This window comes from Copadichromis virginalis, linkage group LG15 (genome assembly GCF_057382275.1).
Source record: "Copadichromis virginalis isolate Kocher_CV1m ecotype Utaka linkage group LG15, C_Virginalis_male_GT1.1, whole genome shotgun sequence".
Classification (NCBI taxonomy): Eukaryota; Metazoa; Chordata; class Actinopteri; order Cichliformes; family Cichlidae; genus Copadichromis; species Copadichromis virginalis.
In genome coordinates this window covers 13,231,774-13,247,254 of record NC_140632.1, presented here as the reverse complement: position 1 = coordinate 13,247,254, position 15,481 = coordinate 13,231,774, and the positions used below count along the sequence as shown (strand labels likewise).

Genomic DNA, 15,481 nt, shown 5'->3' with positions numbered 1-15,481 from the left:
TTGATCAAGCCTCCCAGACTCCCTTGCGGGCTTTGCTGCCAATCAATGAGTATGTGTTTGACTGGGGCAAGGTTTGCCAGCTACTTCAAAACTGTGTCAAAAGCGCACGATCAGTACAGCAAAAATGGGCGCTAAACGTGAAGTGCTTTATCAGAAACTCCAATTAGTGGACAAACCAACAGAGACTAATATAGTCCATATTTAGACTCTATGTGAACATATTAGACAAATATTTTTAAATCTTTAAGATTCATGTTGAATAACATTGCCAAACTGAACTGCTTGCACTGAAGAGTTGATAAGTGATGCTACTAGCCAATCAAATCAACGTTTGAAATCAAGACATTGTGAATAACATACATGTACTTGTCATAAAAATGAGAAGTACATTGGGTAAAAAAAGAAAGATCAAACCTCTGTATGGTTGTAGTGTGCTGATGCCCTGTGGACACACTTAATATATAAAAGAGTCAGGGGAAGACACCTTACCTAATTAAAAAGTCACTGAAGACTGCAAAGGGAACATCTGGATAAACCAGAATTGTTTTGGAAACAAGTGCTGTTGACTGATTGTGCACAAGGTCTGGACTGGGGGTGAGAACAGGATGTACGGGGATGTAGTGCGAGTGGTTTAGGAGTGTTTTGCCTTTTCAGCAAGAGCCTGCCCCCACACCGCCAACAAGGAAACAATACAGACATTAAACTTGGATTTGTTGTTGCTCTAAAAAGAAAACTAAGTTCAAACAAGGGTAGTTGGATTAAAGCTTGTGTAAAACAGCACGAGAGTGTAGCAGTTGCTTTTGATACTACTGAATCTAAAAGAGTGCAGTCTACCACTTTGAACTTCATTTATTCTTTCTTTTCCCTCTGTTTCACACATGTAAGGCATGAAGAGTTTGTGATTTATTTTCTCTACTTTAGCAAGCATGCGAGTACTTTTGCAAAGTCTAATTAATCATCTCTGCAGCATGAAATGGAATACATAAGAGAAACTATAGTGCTACTACTACTATGAAAACAACTCAAGTCCAAAATGCCTATTTTAGATATTAATAGTGAATTGCAATGACATGTGATTGCTGCAATCTGTTCTTTGGAAGCCACACGTGACCTTTTGTATTGTGCTACAAGCTTAGATACCTGATGTTTTCATGTATTCTTCTTACAAACAGCATCGATGCCTTCTTTGCTCACTTTAAAATAATTGCCTGAATTAACATAAAGCAATATAGATTTGCTATCCTACATCTGGGACCTCAAAGTGGCTATAGGATATGCATGGAGGCTATCAACACTTCAGGGCCGACCTTGCTTGCTTCTCGACAGTTATCTGTCGGTTTGATGGCGAGCTGGTGTGCGACAGGGCAGAGGACGGGGGCCGCGCGGGTCAGCAGAATCCTCAGCAGGCGCTGACACATGTGGGACAGAGCTCAGTGGAAATCGGGTTAATGAATCGTAGAGAGAGGGAAACGGCAGGGTTACTCGTCTTTCAATATCCCCCATCATTATCAGTTGGACCAGTGTTCATCTGCACAACATGGGGAGAGAAAAAGATGAGGGGGTCAGTAGGTGGCAAATCTGGACCTGTGAAAAGGATTTCAGACAATAGATCATAGATGTGTGTAAAACAAAGCAACTGCTACTGAAGCGTCACGGTCAATTTTGAAGGAAATAAAAGATGGGTCTGTCTCTTTTTGTAAGACATCATGTTATGTGATTCACTCTGACCATTAAGAACCATGTGAAAATTTGATAGTTTAGCTATTTTTCCTTCTGTATGCATTCTCTACAAGCCCTTTTGTGTCTTTGTAAGAAGATATTCTCTGGTGGGCCTTTGGTCCATGACCAGTCCATTACAGGCTTGTCTGCCTTTGCTGTCACTTCTTTTCGATGGATCAGTGAGCTTCAGATAGAACCACCAGTCTCAATTTTAATAATACCAGCCTGCTTCTGCACGCAGACTCAACTCAGATGCAAATCACCGCGTCTTATTAAATTGGTTAAAACAAATTCACTCCACAGCTACACCCTTTCTTCCTGCAGTTGTTACCGTTCTTGAAAGGTATGCACTGACAACCTGACAGTGGTGAAATAAAGCTTTTAATTACTGAAGAAAATTAGGACAAATAGCCTGAATCCAGCCTATTCACACACATAATTCGCCTATCTAAGAGGATGAAATACATTAGCATATTTAATTGGCGGCTTATGCCCATCTCTTGTGTTTGACAGCTGTTGAGTCAGACGACAGCATTGTTCGAATATGAGTCAGCGCACGCTAATCTAATCAGGGAAACCTTGGTTGGGGATCGAGTTAGCATTTTGGATATCAGCAAGCTCTCAGGATTACACACAGGGGTTAATTACAGAAGAATCAGATTCAGAGAGAGCTTTAACGGTCGTAAGAGTAAGGCAGTAGTATTCACGAGCCGGGCTGATGGGAATGAAGGTCTACAGAACAGCCTGAGACTATGATGCTGTGGTAACTCAGGCATGGCATTGATTACTTTAATTGGTGGACCAGGAGCAGGGAACATTATTGGATTTGATTTAATGCCCCCTCCCTCAAAGAGACACTTCAGATACAATCCACCAGTGCACTGGTTATTGCTGGACGTTTGCACTATTGGTAACATTTAACATCCATCTGGGATTATACATCAAACAAATGTCTTATTTTACAACTCCTCCACACACATTTCAATGTCCAATGTCCTCCAATCTGTCCTTGTTTGATATTGATTTGAACTCAGAAAAATACTCAGGTCAGGGGTTTTTCTCAGGTTTTCTGGCAGGTAAACAGCTGTTCATTGATAAATACAAGCGCATATAAGGACAAAGCTACGGCCAAAAATGGCACTTTAAAGTGCTCCTTTATTAGTGTTATCAGATTGAGTGAGATGATTCTCAACTGGCCATGGATGCGCGGTAGAGCTCTTTCAGTCGTCAGCAAGACTAGAAAAGTGTTATATAAAACCATTTCCACTTGTCTTGCAAAGCTGGTTGGTCAATTGCACGCAAGCTAGATGAGACCTAATTCTAGTCTGTCCTTTTTATCTATGTTGGTGCATTTATTAATCCTTTTATTTTCAGATGTTTTGATTTGATTTCATCAATCCTGAATGGGCAAAACAGTTTTCAAGCTTGGTTGCTGAAAAGATCACATCGTTTAATAAGAATATGCATTTGTACAATTGACCTCTTCCTCCTAATTGTCTGCAACTATTTTAAATGTACAATAGTTTCCTCCTTTTTGGACACCACAGCTTTCCATTGTCTCAAATGTAATTGGTTAATATTGCAATTATGTGTCTGCCACTGTAAAACTCTGTGGGGAAAAACTGAATAAAAGCACTGGAAATTCCAGTTTTTGTGCTGGAACCATTGCTACAACCACCTGCTGCTGAAGAAAATGGGATATCATGGTCAGAGATAACACCTCAGCAACTCAAAATACACGATTTGCTGTAAAAGGTGTATCAGGCTTATATTTCCTCATTTGTTTCACTTATTCTGCCATCTACAACAAATGAGTGATTAATTACATCATCAAGATATTTCCAGTACGTTATCCAAATTCCTTTTTCTCTTTCCATTCTTCCTCTATCTCTCTTGTGCACACAAAGTTAAATAAGATACACAGCCCAATACACTGACACATTCGAGTGAGTGTGCAGCATGCCATTGATGCTCTGCTCTGGCTTCATCCATCACTGATAATGGCTGAGGACAGCTGTGTGTTCAGTCTCCCCCTCTCCATCATACCGCAAGCTTGAGGCGGAAGGATGGAATGGAGGAGGGGTATATTTATTCTACTCTACCTCCTAATCACACACTAACCATCCTGTAATACTATCGTGAAACCTCCACCCCCCACAACAGCTCAAACACCCCCCACTCCAGAGAATACCCGCCCGGGGCTGGGCCCAGATGGCCGTGCCCAGCAGCGGCCTGCGTTTTGCCTCTATCTGAATGTGCACTCGAGGCTGGATTTGGAATCATTGATGCAAAACTGTGTTACACAAACACGCACAGACACAGATATGAGTGCCTTCATGCACTACTGTGCACAAACCGCTATGCATACTCCAACTATTGCAGTGTCACCCACACATCAGTACACACACACACACACACACACACACCAAACAAGGATGCAGTGTTTAGACTGGAGTTAATGAAGAGATAACAGCTGATGTAATTTGTTTGCACATGAATTAAGTCTGTCAGGGTTCCATTCTGGTTGCTATTTCTGATTTCATACACTACCTTTGGTGTTCATGAGTTAAAAGAAGCTATTAAAAAAATCTGTCCTTGAACATCTTCTAACCAAGATGGCGCCGCGGATGGTCGCCCTGGTGCTTCAGTGCGTTACTTTTGTTTTGTTTTTGTGCATTTCTTCTGTGTCTGGGCACTCCTCTGGATACTCGTACACCAGAGAAGAGCTCCTTAACTACAGGACTACAACGCCTGTGGATTTATTTCCAATATTTGTTGCATCTGCGGCAGATTTACTGCTGACTCTGACCAGGAAAGCGAGACGCCGAAAGAGAGGGAAGCGAGCCGGCGCACTCGTGCGTTTGAGGAGACGCGGACTGCGAACTGCTCTTCCTGGGATCTTCCTTTCTAATGTACGCTCACTCGGGAATAAGATTGACGAACTGGCCCTGATGAGAAGCATGAACAGAGACTTTGCCTCCTCCTGTGTCTTATGTTTTACGGAGTCGTGGCTCAGTGAGAACATCCCAGACTGCGCGCTCAAGCTGGAGGGCTTCCATCTGCTGCGCGCGGACCGGCAGGCCGCTCTCTCCGGTAAGTCCAAAGGTGGAGGTCTCTGCTTCTACATCAATAGTGGCTGGTGCACAGATGTGACAGTGATTGCTCAGCACTGCTCTTCCTCTCTGGAATATCTTTTTATCCACTGCAAACTGTTTTATTCTCCGCGGGAGTTTGCTTCATTCATCCTGGCCGCTGTTTACATCCCGCCAGACGCAGATGCGCAGGCAGCTCAGTGCGCACTCGCGGAGCAGATTCTCCACACGGAGCGGACATTCCCGGACTCTCTCATCATTGCTCTTGGGGACTTTAACAAAGCCAATCTGAGCCATGAGCTTCCAAAATATAAGTAGTATATTAAATGCCCGACCAGAGAGGAGAGGACATTGGACCACTGTTACAGCACGATCAGCGGGGCCTATCGCGCGGTGCCCCACGCTTCACTCGGACTTTCTGACCACGTCATGATCCACCTAATCCCCGCGTACAGACAGAGGCTGAAGCTCTCCAAACCTGTCGTGAGGACTAAAAAACTGTGGAGCAACGAGGCTGTGGAGGAGCTTCGCACGTGTTTGGAGACCACAGACTGGGACACATTGAAGGCTGCTTCTAACAGCTTGGACGAGTTTACGGACACTGTCACCTCCTATATCCACTTCTGTGAGGACAGCATTGTGCCATCACGCACCAGGGTGAGTTATAACAATGACAAACCCTGGTTTACTCCTAAACTCAAAAAGCTGTGGCTGGAAAAGAGAAAGGCGTTCAGAAGCGGAGACAGGGACTGCTACAGAGAGGCCAAGTACAGGTTCACTAAAGAAGTGGACATTGCTAAACATCAGCACTCTGAGAAGATGCAGCAGCAGATCTCAGAGAATGACTCGGCCTCTGTGTGGAAAGGTTTTAGGAATATCACAAACTACAAGCCTAAAACCCCCCACTCCACTGATGACTTGCTCTTAGCCAACACCCTTAACGACTTCTACTGCCGTTTTGACGAGCCATCAGGCAGCCTTCACACCTCCAACGGCCCCAACAATAGAGACACTTTGGACACTAATTCCCCCACCTCTCCCCCCTCCATAGAGCCATCACCACCTTCAAACCGTTCACCTACAACACCCCCCTCCTCACCCCACACAAAAGAGGATTTCACACCACTTCCTCCCACCACAACTCTTCATATTCATGAAGCAGATGTGAGGAAGCAGTTTAAGAGTCTGAATGCTCGAAAAGCTCCCGGCCCAGACGGTGTGTCTCCTGCCACTCTCAGACACTGTGCAAACGAGCTGGCCCCAGTGTTTTCTGGCATTTTCAACTCCTCACTGCAGGCATGTCATGTGCCTGCCTGCTTCAAGTCCTCCACCATAATCCCTGTCCCCAAGAAACCTAGGATCACTGGACTAAATGACTACAGACCCGTGGCTCTGACATCTGTGGTCATGAAGTCTTTTGAGCGCCTGGTTCTCTCCCATCTCAGGACCCTCACGGCCCCCCTCCTGGACCCCCTGCAGTTTGCATGTAGAGCCAACAGGTCTGTAGACGACGCCATCAACATGGCCCTACACTTCATCCTGCAGCATCTGGACTCCCCAGGAACCTACGCCAGGATCCTGTTTGTGGACTTCAGCTCTGCCTTCAACACCATCCTTCCAGACCATCTCCGAGGCAAGCTTTCCCAGATGAATGTGCCTGATCCCATCTGCCGGTGGATCACTGACTTCCTGACGGACAGGAAGCAGCATGTGAGGCTGGGAAAGAATGTCTCGGACTCCCGGACCATCAGCACCGGCTCCCCTCAGGGCTGTGTTCTTTCTCCTCTGCTCTTCTCCCTGTACACCAACTGCTGCACCTCCACCCACCAGTCTGTCAAGCTAATCAAGTTTGCAGATGACACCACCGTTATTGGACTCATCTCGGACGGGGACGAGTCTGCCTACAGGAGGGAGGTTGAACGTCTGGTGTCCTGGTGCAGCCACAACAACCTGGTGCTGAATGCCCAGAAGACAGTGGAGATTATTGTGGACTTCAGGAAGCACACAGCCCCACTCCCCCCCATCATCCTGACTGACACCCCCATCACCTCTGTGGACTCATTCCGCTTCCTGGGTACCACCATCACCCAGGACCTGAAGTGGGAGCCCACCATCACCTCCGTCATCAAGAAAGCCCAGCAGAGGATGTACTTCCTGAGGCAGCTGAAGAAATTCAACCTGCCAACACGGACGATGATGCAGTTCTACACTGCAATCATCGAGTCCATCCTCACCTCCTCCATCACCGTGTGGTACGCTGGAGCCACTATCAGGGACAAACAGAGACTGCAGCGTGTTGTGCGCTCTGCTGAGAAGGTGATTGGCTGCAGACTCCCATCTTTGCAGGACCTGTACACCTCCAGGACATTGCGGCGTGCAGCTCGGATCTCAGCTGACCCTTCTCACCCTGGACACAGTCTGTTTGACCTGCTCCCCTCAGGCAGGAGGCTCCGGTCCATTCGCACCAGAACCTCTCGCCATAAGAACAGTTTCTTCCCCTCTGCTGTTGGACACATGAACAATAACCATATGACTGTTCCCACCACTAACACATGACCCTACGCTGTGTTCACTGCATCATTCCATGTTTGGCACTGATCACCACCTGCACTCATGTATATATCTTTCAACGTAGCACTCTTAATTCTTATTCTCATGTATATATCTCATGTATATCTCATGCACATATCTTCCCACGTAGCACTTTTAATTCTTATCCCTACTTTTATTTTTTTCCATGTCTATTTAAGTGCTATTTATGACACTATGTTTGCACTGAAGCACCGCAGCAATTTCCTAATGTTGTAAACCTGCTCAACATTTGGCAATAAACCCCATTCTGATTCTGATTCTGATTCTGATCTTATTCAACTCAGCTGATTCACAAGGAATCATTTCCTACATATCACAAGTTTTAAGATTAAATATGCGATAATCACCTCTTTGCACCATGAAAAAGTCCTTGGCATCTTTTGGGATTATGTGCTTGTTCTCTGGCAGTTCATTTATATCAACAATGTCACTTGAGCTTTTATCTCTTTGTATTTAAAGGATCTGTAAAACCACATACTGTCAGCCAAGTAGCATAAATTAGGTAATAAATGTTCACAGCGAGGGCAGTGTCAAGTGAATGATTATACCTGACACAATGAACTTAGAACTTCTGTCGTGAAACTTAAATAATATTGCACTTTTAAAAGGTGTTACAGGTGCATAAATGCTAGATATGGCCAGATTCGGAGATAGGTGGTTGCTAGACAACATGATGATACATTAAATTTGATATGGATAAAATATAATAATCAGGTTTTGTAGATTAGTGTTGAGATTTTGTGGGCACATGACCACAGACCAAAAATGTGCCATTTTGGCACTATCATAGTGACAATGTAGGATCAAGGGAATAAGGTTCCAGTCACACAGGCCTACAGCCAAAATTCAGTTTTACCGACTGGAAAAATTATTGCTAAAGTCACACAGGCCTACGGATTGGCCAGCGACCCCATGGCAACCACCTGTTGCTAGGAAAAAATGTGTATCTCTCAACTGACTGCTATGGATGGAAGTGACAGACTTATCTACAAACAAAGTAAAAGCAACTTCCAGGAGCCAGTGACAACGAATCGAGGAATGCACATTTTTCCCTAGCAAACAGTTTTTGTATCAAGTCCAGTATGTCAGACGACTCATGAGCAATGTGCGCATGACGCCACGTGAGAAACCTCAATACAAATCTGATGATATCTGATAGGATATTGGGAGATACTCTGAGGTCCTTACAGAAAATATAACTTACTGGCAGATTAGCTCGTTGAGGAAAGGAGACTGAAGGGTGGCTAACAAGTAGTTATCAGTGTACTTAATAACAGTTTGTAAAACAAACCCCAGCATGCAACATGGGAGTGTATAAATCTTGAAGGGAACTAGATGGGATAGTAAGACCGAACTATGGATTATATATAAGACATGGATCATCAATAATCATAAACCTTCTACAGTCTCAAAGGCTTTCTCCATTCTGAACAACAAAAAATGTAACATGCCTAGAGAACAGACCTTTTCCACATCAATGTATTTTAAAATAACTACCTATACATGGTATGAATTATGGCTTGAGTCTCACACCTGAGTTCAAAACTGACTGTAAGACAATTTGTAAATAAGCTAAACTGTGAATCTTCAATCAAATCCTGGGGAAAAGCAACATTTTGATGAGTTATCATATCAAGTAAGACATTTGTTTGGGTCAGTAAAAACCGTTTACAAAAGCTCAGATGGATGATTATTTTGAAATGACAATAACAGAATTTGTCACCAGCAAGCCGGAAATTATTTTGTTTTATTATTCCACAACAGTGGATTTTATTTACAATGCACATCTTTCCTCATTATTGACTAATCTGTAATCTAAACACAACAATGAGGTCATTTCCAGTAAATCTCCACAGATGGCAAGCTAATGCTATTCAATTAGCAGGTGATGGAGAAGGGTGGAACCCGATCCCCAACAAAACACCAGTCCAGCACACTCCCTTCTATAAAGGACACCTGTCAGAAACAAGAGCCTCTTTTACCCTGGCTGTTAGAGAAAAGCATTCTCCTTGTCTCATCATCATTTAAGACTTAGGCACTTCAAAGCCGGCCAGGTACAATAGCAGTGATCAGGCCTGCCTTCAAAAGAACAGCACAAGTTATGGTGGGGCAGCAGGGGGAGAAGAATAGCCCTGTAAATCATAATAGAGAGGAAAATATAAAAGACGAGGCAGAGAGACGCAGTTCACCTGTTCTCTGTAACACAATCACTTAACGATCCTCAGGGTGCATTGTACGGGAGGGTGCTCCTGTAGCTTGCGCCCTCGCTTTGTGCCCTGCTGGAGCACAGAGATCATCTTCCCCCTCTCCACAGACCCCCTGACCTTCTCTCTGTTCCACTCGCACACACACACCCATCGAAATTACCCTTACTCCTCACAGATTAAGATCAATGTCATTCATCGCGTTTAGAGTATCAGCCTTTGATTTGGGCCAAAGAAAGGGAAGGGAGGGCACACAGGGCACCTGGGAGCTGTATAAGGATAGGAAAAAAATGTCCTCCATTCGATGGGGATGAAAGTGCCTTTTTTTTTACTTTCCCCTTGAGCTTGTGTGTGCTTTATCTAAATGGAAGTCGATCTTTGAAGTTGCTGCAGGTTAGCACAATTTGCATATTTACACTATATGTTAGGCAAGCACTTGATCAAAGGGTGTCACTCTTTAAAAGTAGTGCCGTATTTCGAAACACTGTATAACTTCCACTGCTTTCGTGGAGTTTGCGCTTATGTGTAGATGTGAACTGAAACGAATCCATTCTGCTAATCAAAATGGCTAACTCAACAAGGCTGTAGCCTGCAGCTACCTTTACTCAAACACAGTTAAAATACTCAGATTCTGAAGAACAATAAGAAGATCATGTATCTAAATGGAAATTAACATATCAATCCCAACAACATCAGAAAAGTATAGATGATTATAAACATTATTGCCAGTTTGAGATGTTAGCATCACAGCGCAAGCTGACAGGATTGATTCCCAGGGATGTTTGGTTTAAAATGCTAGCTGTCTGAACCAGAATTTTTTAAACTGTTACTACACTTCCAAGGTGGAAATGCTCACCCTCATCATTTACATCATACTGACAAATAAACAAGGTTAAAAACTTTAAAGGTCCTTTAAAGGTCTTTAACACAAAGATGCTGAACAGCAGTTTAAATGGAACTGTTTCAGGTAATTACCATAATGTCACACCACCCACCTTACACTGTATTCTACCTGGGCTGTGCACTTGTGCTTATTTGATTGGCCGGAGAAGTGTGCTGCCAAATGAGCCAGATGACCCTGCTGTTTTTGGCCCGACTGTGCCAAGTAATCTTATAATTGAAACAAATAAAGAGGCTGAATTATTGAACACAGTCTTTAAGTCATTAGGCTCAGCCCCCTTTGGCTCTGCTTCCCTCAGCATTACCACAGGGATTCCTCTGTGTATCTATTCCCTGACCTTTGTCCCTGCCCATAGGTAAGCTTAGCTTTTGGACAGCACTGACCCTTTTCTATACCAAGCTTTTTTCCATTGAAGTTTCAAACTCTCCTATCTCTGCTCTCTTGGCTTCCCTAGCACCCCCGACATCCCCACCCTTGGAGCCACCAGGGTATGTGACGGTCTAAATGCCCCCTTTTGTTGGCAGAATGGGTCTTTTGTCTGCACCCCCTGCCTGTGCTGACTAAGGGACATCCAGTGAGCCCACTTTTGAGTCCACATAAGGGTATGAGAGCGCTGGAAACAGAGGGTCAGCTTAAGCCACCCTCCACCCCCTCCCCCAAGAGTGTTTGAGGAATTTCCTGATTCACTAACTTTTTAAATAGCTAGTCCCCTTGCCTTTTTATACCTCAAACAGCACCCACTCACATCCTCACACCTCCAGTCTGGCAGATGGCCTAAACTGGCCAGGACATGACATCTATACTGAAGCTGTACTAGACACCCTGCTAGGTACACCTTGCTACTACAGGTTGAAGCCCCATTTACCTTCAGAAGTACCTTCATTCTTTGTGGCACAGATTCAGCAAGGTGCTGGAAACATTCCTCATAGATTCTTGGTCAATGATAACATGATAGCATCACACAGCTGCTGCAAATTTGTCAGCTGCACATCCATGATGTGAATGTCCTATTCCAACACATCCCAAACTGTGCCAAAAAATATCCTTCACACCATGTCGTTTCATGTTAAGCCAAATTCTGACCCTACCATCTAAATGTCAAAGGAGAAATCGAGACTCATCAAGCCGAGCAACATTTTTCCAGTCTTCTACTCTCCAGTTTTGGCGAGGATCTGCAGATTTTAGCCTCAGTTTCTGTTCTTAACCAACAGGAGTGGAACCTGGAATGACTTTAGGACAGCAGCCAATGAGTATCCCAGCGTCAAACGTGTCTAACAATCAGTTTCTTCAGGAATGAGTTGTTTGTTCAGCGTATAATACTTTGATTTTATTTCTACCCTTTAAATATTTATTGTTTTTGTTGTTGTTGTTTTTTGTTTGTTTGTTTTAAGATTCTGTTTTCAGGTAACTTTTAGAAATATTAAAACAAAATTCATATTAATCTGCTAAGCTAGATTCAGACAAGGCGCAGACTTAATGTCACAGTGAGGCAGCCATTCTCTAAAATCTTGTGTTCCCTGAAACTAACAGGACATCCTGTTAGTTTCAAGAGACACTTTCACTGAACATGTCTATGGAATTTAAGCAATGAGGTTTTGTATCTTGAGCAAATGAAGTGCGGAAAGAAACAAGAAAACCTGACAGGCAGAATAAAAGACAAACTGGATTGGTAGCTTTGTTCCTCTAATGAAAATCTGCTCACACAACATTTTGTGGACCTGTAATTAATCCCCCTAACATCCTTTTTTTTAATAGACATCCATTAACATGCTTTTAAAAATGGCACTCTTAAAAAATACCTAATTCACGGCATACATCAGAGCACACATTAGTGCTGAATAGTATTTACTGGCCATCCTTTAAACAGCTCCCTTTAAAATCTCATCCTCTAATGTATCCAAATCACACGGCTGTCCCGGACCATATATCTTTAATTGTACGTCGGTGCACTTTAACAAGAGTCAGATGCCTGCTAAGGACTCCTCTACATCAAAAAGCTGCCGCCCAGCACCTCATATCCTCTGCCTTCACAATGCTGCTGTTTCACCACCCATGTTCATAAAACGTTCTCTCCTCCCTCCACTCCCGACCCCCTCCTTTCACTTTGATTGGGCTAATTGTGTTTCCTGCTAAATGCAGTAAACTTAAGGGAAGCTAGGAAGTGCAAATGCACGTACCCTGGAGCGGGTATACAAACTCAAATTCACACTGCAGGCAGCATCTCTAACAAGAGGCCATTAGAGACAATAGGCCGACTCGTTCACTTTCTGAGGGACCAATTTACATTGCAGTGGCAGGTACTAAAGCCTCTTGAGCCCTTTGGATTATAGACTCCTCTTCGGACACCTCTCCCATGGTCATGTGTTGCAAATAGCTCACTATGTTTCAATGGCTTTAACACATGAACATCAGTTTGAGCATCTATCTATCTGTACATATATTAAAGTGTCATTTGGCAGAAAAAAGAAACCTATTTGGTAACTGATCCTATAGCCAGACCTAGAGTTGGAGGAAAGCAAGAAAATAATAATTGGGTTTTTTTTAAACATGAAAAGATTCATAGAAGCACTCCATATTTTAGTGACCACGCAACACGTGGCCCAGCCAGATCGCACTATTCATTGGTTTTCGCCCAGGGAGCCATCACAAAACCATACTGTGGTTGCCTTTGTTATCACAGTCTGCCACTGTTTCTCTTTTCATCCCCCTCTCTTTCTCTTTTTCAATCTGGGTGAGCTCCCATTGAACAGAGGGTCTCTGAGGTTGATGGGGAAACATTGGACCACTTCAGAGCTCATCCCAAAACCACACCAAGCTTCCCGTACTATCTCTACTCTCTCTGTCTTCCTCTGTCTGAAACCTCATCCTTCTCTGTGCCGGCGATCTGGTCTGTGTGTTGCGGCCTTGGCAGTGGCAGACAGCGTGTTACTGAATGGGAGGGAAGTCATATGTTAGCAGTTTGAACCTACAGCCCCAATTAGAGGCAGCTGTTACTGCACTATCACACCACATCGGAGGGGAGGGGTGGGGTGAATTTATGGTCTGCGTCTCCGTGGTGACCCCTGTTTGATGTGCAGAAAATTAGGAAGTGAATGACTTCCTGTGGGTTGCTGCTGGAAGGGCCAGCTCCATACAATAATAAAAAACAGAGAGTAAGAGAGAACTAGGAAAGCAACAGCTGAGAACTGGGATGAATATTGAGGTAGCAGGGTCAGGATGTGTGCTTACAGAAGCCAGAGGTCATCTTCTCCTTAAAAGCTGTGCCATCGTGCATCCATATATAGATCTGGGTGCTTGCTGACAAACTTGAGCCCTACTTTTGTACAGGTTCAGATTCACTCATACTGCAAGACAAAATCAGTCGACGCATTGCAGAAATCGGCATTTTGTTTCTTTACACAGAGTCCTTGGAATCCCGCAAGAACACGCCTGTGCAAGTAAGCTGCTCAGAGCATATTTACAATCTTGAGAAAAGATGAGGTAAAAGTCCAAGTGGTAAAAGACACAGAATACATCAAAGAAGAAAACGTATGTCCCTATAGATTAAGAAGAAAAGCCAGTCACATCTGTCCAGACTTGTAATTTCAAACATCTTGAGTAACCTTCTGTCAAATTTGCACGACAGAAGTTTCTTTCAAGACCACCTGTAAAGCTTGTCTAAAAAGCTTGATCTTAACCTAAATACCATTTGCTCGTTGCTTAGCAACACTTTGTTTTTCCTCTTGCTTCATCACCACATTGGATGTCATTTCAACTTTGACCTCTTGAACCAGAAGTAATGACCCTTACTGATTCTCCTCCCAATTCAGAGGATCTGCACCCACTCAGAGAAAGCCCCTCGAATAAAAATAAATAGTATTTGAATCTTGAAATTCCTCACAGCCAAGTGTTAAGTCAGTCAATAAAACTTTCTAACAGACTCTGCCAGTCACTGTATGAGCAACAATAGGGCCAGATTGTGATGCTCAGCCTCTTTTGTTTCTCTCCAGCTTTTCTGGTGAATGAAACACAATGGGAAGGAATGCGTTGGTTTCTGGTTGGGTGCTAAACCCAATCAGGATGATAACAATGTGCTTTAAAGGACTAGAAGAGTCTTTAAGGATTCGCCATAGCATCAGATTAGCTTGTTGCCATCTACCCCCTGTGGCCACCTATTCATGTGCAATGTAATGCTAACTGACCGCTAAACAACAACACAAACATAAACACAAAACCTTCTTCACATTTGCTAAAATCTAAAATCACCTCCACGCATCCCATTTATCAGCAAGCTGATTACAAATGAAAAAACGTTAGGAGAGTCTATTAGGACTAGCATTTATTAGATGTGTAAGTAAATATTTTACCTTAAAATTGGCTTTGTGCGTACTGAAAACCAAATGAAGGCTTTGAACCAGAGCGTACACACTCTTAAGGATTTTTTAAAATTTTTTTACACATGAATTTTGGAGTCAGGTCCAAAGTTGCCCCATCTCAAATATAGTCAAGAGCAGGGTATAATTCACATCAGCCACTCTTCAATACTAGAAATGCTTAGTTTGGTTTAGAAAATACATCTGAGGGTAAGGAAGTAGTTGATACCACATAAAAACTCTGATTTGATACATTGTAACACAACAGAATCACCATTGAGTCAGGATGGATGAGCAGAATCTGTCAAATAGTACATTTAAATACATTTTCACTACTTGTCAGTGACTTGTTGTATGCTGAATGCCTTTTTACTATATTTACTTCTCGTACTGAAAAGGAAATCCATTGAACTAACATTGCGATTATTAAAGGATCAATTTTTATATTGATCCAATACATATAAATATTGGTTATTCTAAACAAGATTGAAAAAATGGTAGTGTTTTAATATGCCTAAATACAATGTTGCATGTTACTGTCGATATAAGTGTTGCGGTACTGCATGTTTAACTAAGTAAATCACTGATTCATTGCAAATCTATGACGTCATAAAGGACTCA

The 15,481-nt window shown here is 43.2% G+C and overlaps 1 long non-coding RNA gene across 1 annotated transcript in view; it reads right to left on the bottom strand.

Moving 5' to 3' along the window:
* Positions 1-753: 753 nt before the first annotated feature.
* Positions 754-15,481, bottom strand: part of LOC146692068 (uncharacterized) — an 87,404-nt gene continuing 72,676 nt past the window's right edge. Inside the window, exon 3 of the long non-coding RNA XR_014915389.1 lies at positions 754-1,528. This is a non-coding gene — a long non-coding RNA (uncharacterized LOC146692068). The remainder of the gene's footprint in view (positions 1,529-15,481) is intronic.